The sequence below is a fragment of the Schistocerca cancellata genome, chromosome 5 (genome assembly GCF_023864275.1).
Source record: "Schistocerca cancellata isolate TAMUIC-IGC-003103 chromosome 5, iqSchCanc2.1, whole genome shotgun sequence".
In the NCBI taxonomy this organism is placed as follows: Eukaryota; Metazoa; Arthropoda; class Insecta; order Orthoptera; family Acrididae; genus Schistocerca; species Schistocerca cancellata.
Window position 1 is genome coordinate 586,993,390 of NC_064630.1, and position 20,824 is coordinate 587,014,213.

At 44.3% G+C, this 20,824-nt stretch overlaps 1 long non-coding RNA gene across 1 annotated transcript in view; it reads left to right on the plus strand.

Moving 5' to 3' along the window:
- The first annotated feature begins 4,801 nt into the window (after nt 1-4,801).
- Nucleotides 4,802-20,824, plus strand: part of LOC126187893 (uncharacterized) — a 538,928-nt gene continuing 522,905 nt past the window's right edge. The window contains exon 1 of the long non-coding RNA XR_007537803.1: nt 4,802-5,004. This is a non-coding gene — a long non-coding RNA (uncharacterized LOC126187893). The remainder of the gene's footprint in view (nt 5,005-20,824) is intronic.

The window sequence follows — 20,824 nt, forward strand, 5'->3', positions numbered from 1 at the left end:
CGTCGCCACTCTTTTATTCGCTGTCAGTACAGAACCACAAGCAGCGACATTTACGTAGTGACGAGAAATGTTGATGCTTTTAAACACAACCATTTTAAATCATAACTAACATACGAAATGCGAACAATTGTGCTGAATAGTTCAGGAGATAAAATTTTAGTAGCTGCGGAGTAATTACAAAGGGAGTGCCTCAAGGTACGATTTTGGATCCGCTCTTATTTCTTTCCACTTAACATTCATCAAGCACAATTGATAAATTTTGGTAACGGCACTTTTTTTATAATAAACCCCGTTAAAGAGAAAGCAACAGAAGCGCTTGTTAATGTTTTTCAGAGAATTATTGAATGAAAATGGATTCCCACTAAATTTTGAGAAAACACACTATATTCACTTCTGTACAACAACTGACGTAGCACACGAACAGAAGTCTTTAGAATGCTCCAAATTTTTGGGAGCCCACATAGATGAAAACCCGAACTGCGAGAAGCATATTACTAAACCACTAAGGTGCTCAAACAGTTAAGTTCACCTACTTTCGCTCTTCATATAACTGCTAGCCTTGGAAACGGATGAATCAACCTCCTGGCATATTTTGCTTATTTGCGCATAAGTATATCTTATGGAATAATTTTCTGGAACAAAGTAACACTTAGAAAGAAAATATTGATTGCACAAAGGCGAGCAGTGACAATAATAGGTGGTGTTTACCTGCAGTCGTCATGTAGGTGTTTCTTCACGGAGTCAGGTATTTTACCTGCAGCAACATAACACAAATATTCGCTAATGAAATTCGCCACAAATGTTTCATCTTAGTGTTGTCCAAACTACGAGACTAGAGGAAAAAGACTAGAGGAAAAAGAAAGACCTTTATTACCGTTATTAAAGGTATATGTGCGTCAGAAAATTCAGTATGCAGCAACAAACATTTTTGATCGTTTGCCCAACAACATAAAACGTGTGCCACGTAGCAAAGTAAGTTTTAAATAAATCTGACCTAAAAATATTTCTCCTGGACAAAACAAATTAATAGCCAGTAAGAAAGAGAGAAACTTAGGTTTTAAGTGTAGTTGCATGATAAATACCAAAAGTAATATCTTCATTAATATTAACGCAAATAGTGTTTACACAACCTGTGAACTGGCACGTTGCAGATCATTTCTATAAAAGAGTCCACCTGCTTAACTGAGTGGTAACGTAATTGTCTCATGCAGCCGGCCCGTTTATGATTCCCGGGCGGGTTGGAGATTTTCTCCTCTCCTGGACTGGGTGTTGTGATGTCCTATTATCATTTCATCTACATCTACATCTACATCTACATGGATACTCCGTAAATCACATTTAAGTGCCTGGCAGAGGGTTCATCGAACCACCTTCACAATTCTCTATTACTCCAATCTCGTATAGCGCGCGGAAAGAATGAACACCTATACATTTCCGCACGAGCTCTGATTTTCACCGGCACGCAAGTCGCCCAATGTGGGGTCTACTGAAATAAGACTTGCATTTGGCGGCCGAACTTCTCCGAATGGGGCCACTGGGGCCACAATGCCATACGATCATCTCATTTTTTTTCATAAATGACTCGTTCAAATGATCTATGTAACATATAAATAACTAGCTGCTTAGCTCCACCAGGTGGTCGTGAACCTGCTGTGCAACTAAGAAGTTCCTAACAAGCAAGGATACCATATATATTGCAGAAACTGAAGGACAACCAAACGAAATGACAGCAAACGCCGGCAGCTGTGGCCGAGCGGTTCTAGGTCCTTCAGCCCGGAATGGCGCTGCTGCTTCGGTCGCAGGTTCGAATTCTGGCTCAGGCATGGATGTGTGTGATGTCCTTAGATTAGTTTGGTTTAAGTACTTCTAAGTCTAGGGGACTGATGACCTCAGATGTTAAGTCCCTTAGTGCTTAGAGCCATTTGAACTATTTTTTGACAGCAAACAAACAACAACGAGTTTGAAGACAACTTTCAAGTTTGAACTCCATAGACAGTCGGGGATCTACATCCCAAGAAAAAAAAAAAAGCGACACACCACGAAGGATTCGAATGGGACGTACTCAGTAGATGTGTCTGTACATGTACAGACAAACAAGTAATTACAATTTCAGAAAAATTGGAAACAGTTTCACAAATTGAGTAAGCCAATAACACAATGCTCCGCCTCTGGCTCTTATGCAAGCAGTTAATCGGCATGGCACTGATTGACAGAGTTGTTGGATGTCATCCTAACGGACATCGTGGCAAATTCTGTCCAGCAGGCCCGTTAGATTGTCGAAATCCCCAGGTGGTTGGAAGACCCTGACCATAATGCTCCAGATGTTCTCAATTGGAGAGAGATCGGCGACCTTGCTGCCCAAGGTAGGGCTTGACAAGCACGACGGCAAGCCGTTCAAACTTTAGCTCTGTGGGGCGAGTTATACTGCTAAAATGTAAGCCGAGGATGGGTGTCATGAAGAGCAACAAAACGGGGCATATAATATTGTCGACAAAGCACAGTGCTGTAAGGGTGCTGTGGATGACAGTCGAAGGAGTCTTGCTATGAAAGGAATTGGCACCTCAGACCATCACACCCCATTGTCAGCTCTTATGACGGTCGACAGATTGGTCTCCCGCTGCTGCCCTTGGCGTCTCCAGACACGTCATCGCCCTGGAATCTCATTGTCTGGAGTCGAACTGCCTTCAGTGATGACTTCCGCCTCAAATTGAGACCCCCCTCACCGGCGAAGACGTGTTAGGGGCGTCTCCAGACATCGGCGGGATACCAACCTAACTGCCGCCAGCCATAGAGTCCAGCAAGCAGGAGAGATGGTCTGGGGTGCCATTTCTTTCCACAGTAGGACCAGTTTGGCTGTCATCCGCTCCACCCTTACAGTACAGTGGTACGTTGATGATATTCTGCGCCCCGTTTTGTTGCCCTTCATGCCAAACCATCCTGGACGCAGATTCCAGCAAGATAACGTCCACCCGCAAAAGGAAGACTTTCTATTGTTTGTCTTCGTGTTATATTCGTGCTTGCCAAACCCTGCTTTTGCCAGCAAGATCGCCGGGTCTCTCCCTAATTGACGATCCTCATTGTCAATTGGAGACAATTTGGCACGACATTCCTCAAAAGGACATCCAACAAATCTCTCAGTCTATGTCAAGTCAAATGACTGCTTGCGTAACTGCCATAGGTGGACCAACGCATTATTGACTTGGACAATGTGTGAAGCTCTTCCCTTCTACATCTACGTCTACATCCATACTCCGCAATCCACCATACGGTGCGTGGCGGAGGGTACCGCGTACCACAACTAGCATCTTCTCTCCCTGTTCCACTCCTAAACAGAACGAGGGAAAAATGACTGCCTATATGCCTCTTTACGAGCCCTAATCTCTCTTATCTTTGTGGTCTTTCCGCGATATGTAAGTTGGCGGCAGTAAAATTGTACTGCAGTCAGCCTCAAATGCTGGTTAAATTTCCTCAGTAGCGATTCACGAAAAGAGCGCCTCCTTTCCTCGAGAGACTCTCACCCAAGTTCCTGAAGCATTTCCGTAACACTTGCGTGATGATCAAACCAGTAACAAATCTTGCAGCCCGCCTCTGAATTGCTTCTATGTCCTCCCTCAATCAGACCTGATAGGGATCCCAAACGCTCGAGCAGTACTCAAGAATAGGTCGCATTAGTGTTTTATAAGCGGTCTCCTTTACAGATGAACCACATCTTCCCAAAATTCTACCAATGATCCGCCTTCCCCACAACTGCCATTACATGCTTGTCTCACTTCATATCGCTCTGCAATGTTACGCCCAAATATTTAATCGACGTGACTGTGTCGAGCGCTACACTACTAATGGAGTATTGAAACATTACAGGGTTCTTTTTCCTATTGATCTGCATTAATTTACATTTATCTATATTTAAAGTTAGCTGCCATTCTTTACACCAATCACAAATCCTGTCCAAGTCATCTTGTATCCTCCTACAGTCACTCAACGACACCTTCCAATACACCACATCATCATCAGCAAACAGCCGCACATTGCTATCCACCCTATCCAAAAGATCATTTACGTAGATAGGAAACAACAGCGGACCTACTACACTTCCCTGGGGCACTCCAGATGATACCCTCACCTCCGACGAGCACTCACCTTTGAATAAATCACACAAATTTTTTTTTGCCGGCCGCGGTGGTCTAGCGGTTCTAGGCGCTCAGTCCGGAACCGCGGGACTGCTACGGTCGCAGGTTCGAATCCTGCCTCGGGCATGGATGTGTGTGATGTCCTTAGGTTAGTTAGGTTTAATTAGTTCTAAGTTCTAGGTCACTGATGACCAAAGAAGTTAAGTCGCATAGTGCTCAGAGCCATTTGAACCATTTGAACCATCACCCAATTTTTCTGAATTAGGTCCCGTTTGGATCATTCCTTTGTGGAGTCTCGGTTTTTTTTCTTAGTTTGTCTTAGTGTTCATTTATCTTAGTGTGAATTTATCCCGTCATCACCAACAGCAGAAGCATGGGGACCAGAGACTCTAACAAGCTTTGACTCCGTCGAGAATCGAACCCTGGATCTCTCCTGTCAGTTCAGCAGAAGGGACGCATAAGAACGAGAAGCGGTGAGCTCCCCAGCGCAGTCACCGGCCCCAAATCGGCCGGCGGCGAGAAACAAACAAGTAGCAGGCAGGCAGCTGGGAGGCGGAGCGGGCAGGTGGTTCGGGTGCGGGATGCTGCGGCCGCGACGGCAGCGCCCCTGGCGGCGGCCGCGGCAGGCGGGGACGCGGCGGGCTGCTGGCGGCCAGTGCGAGTGTGAGCGGGGCGCGCCATGGTCGCCTCTCGACCCTCCGGCTGCCCGCCCGATCGATAGGCGCCGTCGCGAGCCGCCGCGTCCGTGTCTTAGCGTAGCGTGGCTTACCTTACCTTACCGTGTGGTGTCGTGCGAGTGCTAGCCGCCTGCTGCCGCTGCTGTCTGCTCAGCCCCGCTGCTGCAACACGTGTGCCGGCTGCAGCCCAGGCCGCGGTAAGTGACGCGCCGAGCCGCTCAGGCAGGCACAAGTCTGACATGACATCCACGTGACAGCGGCCAACGCGATTCCTCGCCATCAGATTAGTGCCGGGACTGTGCGGGCATTAAAAATCTGACGAGCTGTGCAGTTTACATTTAAATATGCCAGTCCATTTTTCTCTTGACGATGTGTTTAGCGAAGCTTTGAACCTTAATGGTGTTGTCATCAACTGACAATATCTAAAGGTGCTCGTGTCTGAAGAGCTTCACTGGTCATAAACCAAATAACGTGCGACCTGTGGCGAGTTATCTGTACCTTAAATGAAAACACTTAAAGTGCCTCCCCCACGCTTACCCATTACTGACGATCCCCTGAAACCTTGGTAGTGGTGACAGACCGATCTGTAGCGTAGCCAGTTGGCGGCGTTAGTGTCATATTTAACTCACTCTGCCATATTTTACGTAGTTATCATTATAAAAAGAGAAACTGGAAGAGAAGCACAAAAAACGTTTATTAGATAATTGACAACTCTCCAAAGAGAATTTTGATATTCATCATGTAGGGCGTTCATTGTACATTAACTACAAGAAATGCAAGACAGTCACTACTTTTACCCAAAAACGAGACAATTAGAACGAAAATTTACCTCTGCCACCCGTAGGAAAATATACCTTGATTTTGTGAAATGCTGAATAATTGTTCTGCCGGGGATCTATGTGATTAAAAAAATTATCCTTTTCTATTCTTTTATTAACTTCTCCATAATCCCTGGTTTTATTTCAGCTGTGATCTACAGTAGTTCTCAGATCATTGTTGCAGAGCAAGTAGTGTACCACAGAGGCGCATGCGCACTCATAAAATTATCTCGGGAAAGCTGTAGTTGACAACCGAAATCTTTAGTTATATCGGCGATTCAGTGAATATTGTCCGGTTAGCATAAAAATAAAAAAAAGATGTACTTTTACAAATGATGGTATAATCTAGTGTTTTACAAGTGGCTATGTGCTAAACATTATAAACAATAAAATATGGCTGTTCACAGTCCGCTGTATTGCGTCTTTCGATGAAGTAACGTGTGCTATGACAGCAGTTTTATGCGTGCAGTTCAGTGACTAGCAAGAAGGGTACTTACATGTGAAACGTCAAGTGCATACACAGGATACGGCTACATTAACCTCGAGCGTAACCATATATACACTGTGACTGGTATTAATCTGATGAGTTGCGTTTTGTTGTCTAAATCTACTGACTCATTTCGGTGCCATTTTCTGCAATCACTTGTTAGCTGCGCTTAGGTGGGAGATTGATAGTTAATAGTTAGATTTCAAAGTTCGGCGGTTTCTAATGGAAACAAGGATAAGTGTGTTTCTGTTACTCGCATACTTAACAAAAGGAGACAGAATCTATGTAATAGGTAGCGATCATTTCGCCACTTTTAACAACGAAATTAGTGTAGATTGCAATTTTTGTTTAATATTTCATGAAAGACTAGTTTCCCTGTTTGTCATAATCATTAACTAGTGGTGTATGAAATGAAAAAAAAATTCGGTCTACTCAGATATGACTAGTAAAACCTGGATACTATGATCTAGATGGCTTCCTTGTTTCCCCCTTTTACCAGTGTCTAGACTGTCCAGAGGCAAAATCCTGCACACCAGAACCGAAGCGATGCTGCCTCGAAGCAAGATTTGACTTCTGAACATAACATGACAGGACATCAACACGACCTAATACTTAGATGTCTCTTTATCAATGACACCTCTATGAAGACATGCAGCAACGACGACGAATACAATATTTAAGTTCCCGGCCCTGAAACCCAATACAATTTTCTGTTTAGTATCATCCCGCTAACATCTACGTCCAGACATAATGTGCTGCTTGTACAAGAGATGAACCTCTTTCTTTTTCAGTTCATTCAGTGAGGTATTTTGCAGATGTTCTGAAGGCAGCCACACTTCCTTCACCTTGGCATAAAGACGCCGATTCAGCGGAGACGGGCGGCGGCTGTAGGCTTTCTGTGCGGCAGTGGCTGCCTGCTCGCCTTTCGGTGGCACTGTTAATCCGCGCCGCGCCTCCTGATTGGACTAATTCCCGCAGCAGCCTCGCTCGCGGGGACGGATTGACCCGAGTCCCCCAGGGAAGGCGACAAATCGATTCCGCAGGATAATTGGACGGAGCCTCAAAGAAACGTGATCCTCCCTGTCGGCGGGTATAGTTAATTACTTCTGTCGAGAGCAGCTCACGGAGAAAATTCCAGGGGAACTGAAAGAGTAGCTCGTCTCTTGCGAGTCCAGACCGCGTCCTCTCGAGTTCTCGCTTGAAACGTATCCTGATGGAACGTTCATGGCGCAGAGGTCCAATCAGAGAAACCTTGACATGAAAGAAATGTAAAAGAAACTTCATGCCCTATGTAGAGAGGAGATGGCGAAATGTATTCACAATTGACGGAAAACAGCCCTCGGTCACTATTTTTAAACGAATTAACCGGTTTTCAACACTGCTAGGAGTGTCTTCCGCACTATTTAAATCAAAGAATGGTCTATAACATGGTCACAGAATTATGACAAAAAACGTGTGATACGGAGTATAATTACGGAATCATCGTGAAAGACTAGCAGTGCTTATATGCCCTTTTGGCATACTTATTATTTCATAAATGACATATAAGTACTGCCAGTCTTTCACGATGATTCCGTAATTATACTCTGTATCACACGTTTTTTGTCATAATTCTGTGACCATGTTATAGACCATTCTTTGATTTAAATAATGAGGAAGACACTCCTAGCAGTGTTGAAAACCAGTTAATTCGCTTAGAAATAGTGACCGAGGGCTGTTTTCTTTCAATTGCAACTATTCACGGTCTCTGAACGTGCAGCCATGTACAAAATTTTGAAATGTATTCAGTATATGTCCCGGTTTCTGTACGGAGGACAACAGATGAACATGAGTAAGAACTAATCTCTAAAGTAATACTGGTTTAGCGTACAGGTCTCGTGCGGACAATTTGTTTTATCACGAGCGCAACGTTACATCGTCGCTTACTACATCCGATCGCGTGCCGGGAGACAGAGAAGCTACCTTGTGAAATGTTATTGTAGACACATATTTATGGCTATAATGTGAGTGTTATATAATGACAGAACAATCGGACAGAATGAAAAACGACTTAGGAATACAAAAGGTGTACGGCCGATTCTTGAGTTTTACTCATCAATGAGGAATCTTTACCAGGTTGCATTAACAGAAAGGCTAGATAAGATTCAACTGAGAGCTGCACGTTTCGTCGCGGGATTGGTTAGTCGGCACGAGAGAGTTACGGAGAAGCTGAACGAACTCCTGTGGCAGATGTTAAAAGAGAGGCATTATGTATCGCGGAGAGGTTTGTCGTTGAGTTTTCGAGGGAGTACGTTCTCGGAAAAGTCGGGCGATCTCCCGCATGTTTCTCGCGAAATTACCACAACGAATAAATGAGGGAAATTCAGGCGTACGCAGCTTTACCTATAATCGTCCTACGGACGCGTCTTTCGTGAATGGAACAGGAAGCAGAGAAAAAGACAAGTGTTACCTGAGTACCCACCGCCACACAGCGTAAGGTGGCTAGCGGAGTAGATGTAAAAATTATTGGACGCGCATGCGCTTGGCTGTATGTAGGTGCGCCACTGTATCACTTTGTCATCTGTATGGGCTATTGACACCTTTTTTTTTTTTGGGAGAGAGAAGGAGGGCTTTTCGTATAGAGCTACTCCACTCTGTCATCATAAAACACCACAAATTCCGATAACAGTACAACATTTTGAGTTCCCTCCGGATGAGGCGGACTGGAATATTTCGCATCGTTGACTAATCCAGACCCTCAGCGTGTGACGCTTAACAATACGCAGGATTCAATGGCACTGAAATAAGACTTCCTTCTGGAATAGGCGTTCCTTTATCTTCACCACTAACTGGATTCTTCTGAGGTACCACAACACTGAATTTCAAAAATGGTCATTTCCTCGTGCTAGCTGGAAGCAGTAGTCCCATGTGCCACTGACGGACAGAAGTATTGGAGCGTCCTCTCTCTAATCAAGCACAGCGAGTGATGTACGTTGCACCTGATATTCCAAGATCATACTGTTTCCGAATTATTTTTCTAACAGCTTGACTGACGTTTCAATCACGTTTATGTGTACAAAACAGATGCTTATAATTTTATTTTTTACATTCATTCGAAGTTCTGGATATAAAGTCGCCTCGCCGGTTGTAATCCTGGGGAAGTGAAGTAGAGTGCGAATTAAGAAGCAACAGTGCACTACAATCTACCACAAAGCTATAATGACCTGTTGCTCAGAAAAGGATGCGTAGTAAGGAAATTTAGAAACGTATATCTGTGTCTATTTTAGATAGGTGCAAATTTCAGAGCACGAGGGCATAACTAACAACATTAAACATGAACGGACTCGCCCATCAGGCGACAAAAACGAAAAGAAGGTGTGAGGCCGGATCACGAGTCCTGTAGACTATGGGTACGTCTGTTGGTGTGAGCATTGCCCGTGAAAGGTAAGTCCTTACTCGGCGCACAGTTTTACTCTGAAAGGAAGTTCAAAACACCGCTCACTTCGCTGCAGATTGAGTTGTAAATTCTGGAGATTACTCATTTCTTCTAGTGACCAACAGTAGTTTCCGTATGGGACGTCCATAGTGAGATATCGGTTCTCCATTCCTTGCCGCTCTTTTGCGTTACTACCCAAATGACGCTGATAAACAGAGCTGCCTATTAAGTAGCGAGCGATGTCTTCGTTCGACAGGCTCAATGCGGTCCACAATGTGTGGAACAAGCAGCTCACCGTATCCGACAGATCGTATATATATATATATATATATATATATATATATATATATATATATATATATATATATATATATATATATATACAGAACAACAGTGGCCCTATCACAGTTCCTTGGGGAGCACCAGACGATACCTTTTGAAGACTTGTTGTCTAGGAGAATTTGATGATTTCAGTTAGTTACCAAGACTTATAGCCACTCACATGTCCGAAGAACCTATTCCAAATGTTCGGACCTTCATTAACAGTCTGCAGTATGGCGTTGTGTCAAACGCTTTCCGAAAACCTAGGAACAACGTAACTGCCGAAATCAAACTCCGATGCTATTAAAAGATCAGTAGGGATAGTAACCGTGTGTAATAGCAAATTAACCCAAGCAGATCTAGTGAGATGGTAACTGAACAAACCTAATCGTCTGTCTCTTTCCTTTTCAAATAATCTATCTCATTTTGGCAAATTTAGTGACCTGCAGTGCCACGGACAAGTGCAAAATGCCGAAAATCTGATCTTCCACAGGCGTCATGCAAATCAGTATCGATTCCATCACCGACGCATATTGTTGTTCTGTGTAGGAGGGCGTTGCCTTCCGCAGACGAGATATAGAACAGTGTAAATGGATGCAGAAGAGTATGAAATTCTGTAATGTTTGAATACAGTATTAGTGTAGTGCCGCTTGAAACAGTCAAGCCAATTTAATATCTAGGTGTAACGTCACAAAGTGATATGAAAAGAAACGAGCACATAAGACATGTGGTAGAGAAGGCGAATGGTCGACTTCGGTTTATTGGGAGAATTCTAGGAAAGTCTGGCTCATCTATAAAGGAGACAACGTACAGAACACTACTGCGACTCATTCTTGAGTACTGCTCGTGTGTTTTAAAACGCCACAAGGTCGGCGGAAAGGAACAACTCAGAGGTGTCCTGCTCGATCTGTTACTGGTAGGTTGGATCAACAAGCGAATATTACAGACGCGAGTCGTGAACTCTAACGGGAATTCCTGGAGGGAAGACAATGTTCTTTTCACGAAAGAAAATACACTAATACTGTATTCAAACATTACAGAATTTCATACTCTTCTGCATCCATTTACACTGTTCTATATCTCGTCTGCGGAAGGCAACGCCCTCCTACACAGAACAACAATATGCGTCGGTGATGGAATCGATACTGATTTGCATGACGCCTGTGGAAGATCAGATTTTCTGAAAGTTTAGAGAACCGGCACTGGCAGCTGACTGCAGGACGATTCTGCTGGCGCCAACGTACATTTCGCGTAAGGGTCAAGAAGTAAAGAAATCAGAGATCCTTTTTGAAGCGACCCCCCACGAATTCCTCTCCTGCGCTCAACTCTTCATCACAGATTAGCTTTTGCACCCTATGTCCTCATTTATTTGCTGGACATATCCAACCTGTGTCTTCCTCTGTAGTTTTTATTCCACATCCCCCCCCCCCCCCCAGTACCATGGAGATTATTTCCTGATGTCTTAACGATGTCCTGTTATCTTGTCTCTTCTTCTTGCCAGTGTTTCCTATGTATTCCTTTCCTCGCCGATTCTGCGGAGAACCCCTCATTCCTTACCTTTTCAGTCCAACTGTTTTTGAACATTCTTTGTAGCACCATATTTAAAACGCACCATATTTCAAAAGCTTTGATCCTCTACTTTCCCGGTTTCCGCACAGTCCACGTTTCGCTACATACAATGCTGGGCTCCGGACGTACATTGTCAGAAATTTCTTCCTCAAATAAAGGCCTATATTTCATGCTACTACATTTCTTTTGGTCAGGAATTCTTCCTTTGCCAGTGCTACTCTGGTTTTCATGTCCTCCTTGCTCCGTCTGTCACGGGTTGTTTTGCTGCCTAGGTAACAGAATTGCTTAGCTTATCTACTTCGTGATCACCAATTCTGAGCCTAAGTTTGTCACTGTTCTCATTTCTGCTTCATCTCTTTACTTTCGTCATTTCTCGATCTACTCACACTCCATATTCTGCACTCATTGCACCGTTCATTCCATTCAATACACCCTGTAATTCTTGTTCACTTTCACTGAGGATAGCAATGACATCAGCGAATTTTATCTCTGATATCCTTTCACCTGTGGCTGCTTTTTACACACATCAAAAAAAATTTTGCATCACCTCGGTTTCGAGAGTTCCGGAACCTGTACAGAAAATTGGAATAGAGATCAACCTAAACATCATTTCCGCCCTTTTTATTGGTTACGAAAACCACACATTTCATGTCTTACCACAATCCAGTGATACCTTCAGAAGTGGTGGTCCAGATTCTGTACACACCGGTACCTCTAATACCCAGCAGTAGGTCCTCTTGCATTAATGCTTGTCTGTATTCGTCGTGGAATACTATCCACAAGTTCATCAAGGCACTGTTGATCCAGATTGTCCCACTCCTCAACGGCGATTCGGCGTAGAGCCCTCAAAGTTGTTGGTGGGTCACGTCGTCCATAAACAGCCCTTTTCAATCCACCCAAGACATGTCCGACAGGATTCATGTCTGGAGAACATGCTGGCTAATCGAGCGATGTCAGTTATGCTGAAGGAAGTCATTCACAAGATGTGCACGATGAGGGCGTGAACTGTCATCCATGAAGACGAATGTCTCGCCAGTATGCTGCCGATATGATTGACCTACGGCGCCTTCCATGATCACCAACGTCGTACGTCGGCCCCACATAATGCCACCCCAAAACAGCAGGGAACCTCCACCTTGCTGCAGTCGCTAGACACTGTGTCTAAGGCGTTCAGCCTGACCAGGTTGCCTCCAAACACGTCTCTGATGATTGTCTTGTTGAAGGCATATGTGTGTGATGTCCTTAGGTTAGTTAGGTTTAAGTAGTTCTAAGTTCTAGGGGACTGATGACCTTAGATGTTAAGTCCCATAGTGCTCAGAGCCATTTGAACCATTTTTTTGGCCGTAATAACGGCCTTCATACGCCTGCGCATTGAGTCAAACAGAGCTTGGATGGCGTGTACAGGTACAGCTGCCCATGCAGCTTCAACACGATACCACAGTTCATCAACAGTACTGACTGGCGTATTGTGACGAGCCAGTTGCTCGTCCACCATTGACCAGACGTTTTCCATTGGTGAGAGATCTGGAGAATGTGCTGGCCAGGGCAGCAGTCGAACATTTTCTGTATCCAGAAAGGCCCATACACGACCTGCAACATGCAGTCATGCATTATCCTGCTAAAATGTAGGGTTTCGCAGGGATCGAATGAAGGGTAGAGCCACGGGTCGTAACACATTTGAAATGTAACGTCCACTGTTCAAAGTGCCATCAATGCAAACAAGAGGTGACCGAGACGTGTAACCAATGGCACCCCATACCATCACGCCGGGTGATACGCCAGTATGGCGATGACGAATACAATGTGTGTTCACCGCGATGTCGCCAAACACGATTGCGGCCATCATGATGCTGTAAACAGAACCTGGATTTATCCGAAAATACGACGGTTTGCCATTCGTGCACCTAGGTTCGTCGTTGAATACACCATCGCAGGCGCTCCTGTCAGTGATGCAGCGTCAAGGGTAACCGTAGCCACGATCTCCGAGCTGATAGTCCGTGCTGCTGCAAACGTCGTCGAACTGTTCGTGCAGATGGTTGTTGTCTTGCAAACGTCCCCATCTGTTGACTCAGGCATCGAGACGTGGCTGCATGATCCGTTACAACCATGCGAATAAGATGCCTGTCATCTCGACTGCTAGTGATACGAGGCCGTTGGGATCCAGCACGGCGTTCCGTATTACCCTCCTGAACCCACCGATCCCATAGTCTGCTAACAGTCATTGGATCTCGACCAACGTGAGCAGCAATGTCGCGATACGATAAACCGCAATCGCTATAGGCTACAATACGACCTTTATCAAAGTCGGAAACGTGATGGTACGCATTTCTCCTCCTTACACGAGGCATCACAACAACGTTTCACCAGGCAACGCCGGTCAACTGCTGTTTGTGTGTGAGAAATCGGTTGGAAGCTTTCCTCATGTCGGCACGGTGTAGGTGTCGCCACCGGCGCCAACCTTGTGTGAATGCTCTGAAAAGCTAATCATTTGCATATCGCAGCATCTTCTACCTGTCGGTTAAATTTCGCGTCTGTAGCACGTCATCTTCATGGTGTAGCAATTTTAATGGCCAGTAGTGTATGTATGTGTGTGAGACGCGAGGCCCTGCAGTGTAACGCAAGCCCCGCCGCGCAGTCTGAGCTGAGCGTGGCGCGTGCTGCATTCGGAGCCTCCGCTGGACCGCAGCCAGCACGCACGGCGGCGCCTGCCAAGCCCGCCGCCCCTCCGCTGATACAGTCGCGCACGCACCAGCTGTGCGTTCACTGTGTACCACTTGTTACCGGAACCGTGCGCGGCCGTTATTACAGCTCCTTCGCGACGTAACCGCGCTTTGCAGTACTGTGCGGAACCGATAGCCCCGTAGGAAGGCTGTCATCACCACGTGGCGCTCCGGCCCGTCGTAGCTGGTGGTGTATCGGATGTTTCCTTCTTTGACGTGAAAACATTATTCGCTCGTCGGTCGAACTTCGTGAGAAAGTATACTTGAACAGCTTATATTAGGTTAGTTCAAAAGTTCGTAGCATTTTTGTTTTGCATGTTGAAAATTTGGAAATTTGTGATAAGTTCTATAACAATACCTCCACTAACAGTTAGTTAGTTCAAAAATTATCACGTCGTGCACTCGAAGTATGATCTCTTTATTGCGCAACTAAAAGCTCTTTAATGTGGCAGGTATTGCGACATCAGTTGATTACAGTCACTGAAGAAAATTAACAATAATATCACTTATCTTGTATTTGCAATCCAACGACTATCTCGCTCTGGCTTTGGCTCGTAATAAAAAATGTTGTCTAGGTAGCATGCCTGTCGCTGTTGGTGTGAAAAGCACTCGGATGTTAATTACGCCGACTTGAAGAATTTACGAAGACAATCTTTCAGGATTAATTTGACGATTTATGTTTTTCATTGCAATGTGCTTCATACTTTTTTCAACAATGGTCACTTGACAATAATTCTTGACACTCATGTTTCACAAAAATTCAGATGTTCAAAACATTATTTCATCATACAATTTCGCAGCCGTTACTCCGTTAATAAAACTCACAACATTTTTCGTTGTCCGCAACTCAGACTCATCTTTTCATTTCCAACACAAAGTCAAGACTGCTCATATTCAACACCAAAACTTGACTACTCTGTACACTTCCGCGCCAAAAGTCACAAGCCAGCCTCAAAGATAATAAGTACAAAGATACTCACACTAGATATTATATCGATTTCAATATCTCAAAACATCGACGTACCTACATATAAAAATGAAACCAAATTTGAATAGAGTGAAAAATATGAGACATTACGTAGAAAAATATTCATTAATCTACGGTATCGAAAAATTGGGTTGGCGGGTGGTAATGATTTCGCAAATAAAGAACCATTACAGTTCCTATGGGACCAAACTGCTGAAGTCATCGGTCCCTAGGCTTACACATTACTTAAGCCAACTTAAATTACCTTACACTAAGGACAACACGCACACACCCATGCCCGGGGGAGGGCTCGAACCTCCGACAGGGAGAGCTGCGCGAACCGTGGCAAGGCGCCGCGGCCAAGCGGCTATCCCGCGCGGCATGCATGTTGATATTCCGGTTGTTGTCGGTTTATTTATCGATGGTCATTTTTTGTTTGTAGTTCACTGTCGCTATTTGAGTTTACGTATTGTCATTTTACCATTTGGAGGCAATGATTAGAGCTGTGGACGCAAGTAAATTGAGTGCCAGGTGGAGAAATCGGAACATTTTCAACAAATTCTTTTGTTCGAGTTCATTAGAGGAGAACAGCAGCGGAGGCAGCCAGAAATGTTTGCGCCGCGTGTGGGGACACTGCCATTGGACAGAGCACGGTAAGAAAATGGTTTTCTCGTTTTAAAGAGGGTCGTTTTGACATTAGTGACTTTCCACGTTCAGGGAGCCAATCGGGCTTTGATGAAGATCGTTTAAACGCATTAATTCGCAATGAATCACTTCACTGTACTCGAGAACTGGTAAATGTGATGAACTGATCACTCCATCATCGTGCAATATCTGCACGCAGTGAGGAAGGTTCAAAAATCGAATGTACGGGTACTGCATGCTCTAAGCCAAAATCACAAAACTCAGCAGTTGGTCATACGTGCATCTCCGTTTGCTCGCCGGCCGGTGTGGCCGTGCGGTTCTAGGCGCTTCAGCCTGGAACCGCTTGACCGCTATGGTCGCAGGTTCGAATCCTGCCTCGGGCAAGGGTGTGTGTGATGTCCTTAGGTTAGTTAGGTTTAAGTAGTTCTAAGTTCTAGGGGACTGATGACCACAGATGTTAAGTCCCATACTGCTCAGAGCCATTTGAACAACTTTTTTTTTCTGTTTGCTCGTCATGAATTGTCTCGTGAATAACACCGACCATCCGTATCCTGTGTCATTACTGGTGACGAGAAATTGAGTCTTTATGCTAACATAAGGAAAAGAAAGCAATTGTTGATCCCAAACAAAGTAGCAACTCCCCGTACTTTAACTTGCGAGCACCCACAAAAGATAGTGTTAGGGATCTGGTGGAACAGCGACTGTTTGGTGTAGGACGAATTGCTTGCTCGAGCTGTAACCATCACTGTTGCCATTTATTGTCAACAACTGAGACATCTTTCAGGCGCAGTCCAAGAACAACGACAAGGAAGACTGTGCGAAGTGATGCTATTTCACAATAACGCCCGCCCACACTCTGCTAGACGGACAATAAACGCTGTACAGGAGTTGGGTTGGGAAGTCAGACCGGGATCATCTTTTTCACCTGATATTGCATCCTCAGATTTTTCACCTTTTCCGCTCTGTATTGAACAACCTTCAAGGAACTTCCTTTCCAGATGAAAACGCGTTCCGATCGTGGCTCGACGGGTTCTTCGCCTCAAAATCACGTGATTTCCACATTCGCGCAATCGGAAAGTTACCCCAGTGTCGGCTGACCGCTGTAAATAGTGCAGGAGAATTCAGTATTGATGACTGAAGTATCTATTGTGTGTATAAGTTGTTCCCAGGCCCCGAGTACGAGTGTGAGTACGCCACACAGTTTCAATCTGCCAGGAAGTTTGGTATTTGTTGTGTTTATCAAACTTATGTAAATAAGCTACGAGACTAATGATGCGCAAACAATGGTTCAGCCCACAGGGGATATATCATGCCTCTACGTGTTCGACACACAGAATTTCTTTTGACGCAGACAAAACAGGTTGGGTGCAAGCGCGTGATTGCTACGAATTAGATTTGTGCAAGCTTATAAATTGGTGTAGCGGTAGAACGTCTTTAGCTAGGATATTGATTGCGGTGTCATTGTGAACAGGTTGCGGAACATTGCTAGGACACAAAATTGGTTTAAATTGAATGTTGCAAAATAACGAAAGATGTCCTCTCAGATGTCTCATAAATACGCTCGAATTACAGAAAAAGCAAGTCAGAGGAAAGCTCACGTCGAAAGGAATCCAGAAAGCTTAAAAAATCCAGTACCGAGCGAATGCGAGAGTTATACAGCAGCACCGAAAAGGAAAGACCAGCGCAAAGCCAATATGTTGCAGGCCCATCAGGCATAACACCGCACAGTATTATATCGAGCCCGCCGGAGCTCATGTCATGTATGCCTGCGACCCGCTTCAGTTGGCTTTCTATTTGATGAAAGGCGCCACTGCTGATCATGCTGATCGATGGCAACACGATGCACAGAATTAAACAACCCTCGACACACTTGTTCGACTTCACGAGCTGCAGTTTGTAACCAATAAATTATGGTCAGAGTCCACATCTATCTCTGGCAATGTTTTGCAGTATTAATTATGGTTTCGATATCTCTACCTTAGCAATATGTAATTACTCTGGATGGTCTTGCTCCTAATCCTCACGTCGTGTATCCCTTACGTTACAAACAATTGTGATGCAGTAGTAAGTCCCGCACTAAAGTCAGATTTCATTAGGAGAGTTCTCTGCTGCGCCGGTTTAAATCACTGAATGTCAGTGAGTGAGTCAGTCGTGATATTCTGCGACGCATATAAAGCCGATGTTATTCTGTTCAACATGAATTATTATCAAAACTTTTGCAACGCGTTAGCTAAGCGGCATACAACACACATGCGAGCAAGAAGTCGTTTATGGAAGGAAGCTAAGCTGAAGTTTACGAACAGGAGCTCTCTTAGTGATCTTATAAATCGAAAGATTGAAAAGCTACGGAATGATGCAGTTCAAATTAAGGTAAAAACAATATAGTCTTTCACCTGCAAAATAAGTAAAGGGTGAATGACATTTAATGTATGTACTATGCCAATAAAAGGACAATTTTTAGGATCCTTCAAATGGTTAAAACTATTTTCGTGGAGCCTTTGTATCCGTATGTCTGTCTGTCCATCCGGATACTGTTCAGGTTTGGCATGTTTAAAGTAGCATTTTAATCACGTGTTAAAACACTGTTTAATACACTTCCTAAATAAAACACGCCTTTGTCGTGTTGTTGTTGTGATCTTCAGTCCAAAGACTAGTTTGACGCAGCTCTCCACGCTGCTCTATCCTGTGCAAGCCTCTTCATCTCCGAGAAACTACTGCAACCTACATCCTTCTGAATCTGCTTATTGTATTCATCTGTTTGTTTCCCTCTACGATTTTTACCCTCCACGCTACTCTCCAGTACTGAACCGATGATCCCTTGATGCCTCAGAATGTGTCCTATCAACCGATCCCTACTTCTAGTCAACTTGTGCCACAAATTCCTCTTCTCCTCAATTCTATTCAGTACCTCCTCACTAGTTACATGATCTACCCATCTAATCTTCACCATTCTTCTGTAGCACCACATTTCCAAGGCTTCTATTCTCTTCAAGTCTAAACTGTTTATTGTCCATGTTTCACTTCCATACATGGCTACACTCCATACAACAGAAACGCTTTTCCTGCCATTGCCAGTCTACATTTTATATCCTTCCTACTTCGACCATCATCAGTTATTTTGCTTCCCTAATAGCAAAATTCGTCTACTACTTTAAGTGTCTCGTTTGCTAATGTAATTCCCTCAACATCGCCTGGTTTAATTCGACTACATTCCATTATCCTCGTTTTGCGTTTGTTGATGTTCACCTTATATCCTCCTTTCAAGACACTGCGCATTCCATTGAGCTGTTCTTCCAGGTCCTTTGCTGTCTCTGACAGAATTACGTCATCGGCGAACCTCAAAGTTTTTATTTCTGCTCCCTGGACTTTAATTCCTACTCCAAATTTTCTTTACTTTCCTTTTCTGCTTGCTTAATATATAAATTGAATAACGTCGGAGAGAGGCTCACTCCCTTCCCAACCAGTGCTTCCTCTTCGTGCCCTTCGACTCTTATAACTGCCATCTATTTTCTGTACAAGTTATAAATAGCCTTTTTCTCCCTGTATTTTACCCCTGCCACCTTTAGAATTTGAAAGAGAGTATTCCAGTCAACATTGTCAAAAACTTTCTGTAAGTCTACAAATGCCATAAAGGTATGTTTCCTGTCTTCTATAATAAGGTATAGGGTCGATATTGCCTCGCGAATTCCTACATTTATCCTGAATACAAACTGACCTTCCCCGAGGTCAGCTTCTACCAGTTTTTCTATTCTTCCGTAAAGGATTCGTGTTAGTATTTTGCAATCGTGGCTTATTAAATTAATAGTTCGGAAACTTTCACATCTGTCAGTACCTGCTTTCTGCCGAATTGTAATTATTGTATTCTTCTTGAAGTCTGAGGGTATTTCGCCTGTCTCATACATCTTGCTCACCGGATGGAGGAGTTTTGTCATGCCTGGCGTCTCCAAAGCTACCAGTAGCTCTAACAGAATGTTGTCTACTACCAGTGGATTTTTGTTATAGTTTTATAACTTTATTTTTATACTATTGTAATCAATGTTTAAAGAAATATTTTTTTCACTTTAACGTATTTTTACCCTGCTACGGGATAAATCACACGTGAGGGGGAGTGGGGCTCTCGCCACGTCTCGCCAAATGTCACTAAGGGAGAAGGGGTCCATGTTTTTAAGAAAACCCCTCACGTAAATAATGGATGTCCCTTCCGGTTCCCGGGTTCGATTCCCGGCGGGGTCAGAGATTTTCTCTGCCTCGTGATGACTGGGTGTTGTGTGATGTCCATAGGTTAGTTAGGTTTAAGTAGTTCTAAGTTCTAGGGGACTGATGACCATAGATGTTAAGTCCCATAGTGCTCAGAGCCATTTTTTGTCCCTTCCGCTCAGCCTTCGACCATGGCGTCGGAACACACGCCTCTTTCCCATCCGATACCGCTGGGCCTCGTGACGTGCTAGCCGCCCCTATACCTGCGCTCATCTCACCTGTCACAGTCCGACTGACAGCTGGCCGCCCACAGCCGACCTGTCAGATTCAGACTGCCCTGCGGCAATCGAGCCTGCTGCTCGTTACGTCACACAATCTGAAACCTACTTGCATCCAAACGTTTCCAAGGACTCCAACCAGTTGCCTGTGTGATTCTTCAATTCTTATTTCCGTTCCGCGTTTCAAATCACCTCGTGATTCGTCATCAGATGGTACACATTTAATGGAGCCGATCGCAGTGAATAAAACTGAAAAATCGGGACAGGTGATTAGTTGCAGTTGTTTCTGGACTCCTTTATTCACCAGAGTCGCAATGTGCTACACACACACACGCACACACACACACACACACACACACACACACACACACACACAACACACACACACACACCGAATAAAAGTTTTATTTCCCGCATCTGCTGGTCTGTTCCAAGTACAGAGCCTACTTTCGTGATTCTTAAACCAAGTGTTAACATTGTTGATAAACTCTACAAACAATAAGCCTGTCACAGATGTTGTCCGAATTCTAATCTAGAGGCTAAACGCAACATATACTTACTGTCGTGATGTAAACTCTTCGTAACTGATTGAAGTACGGA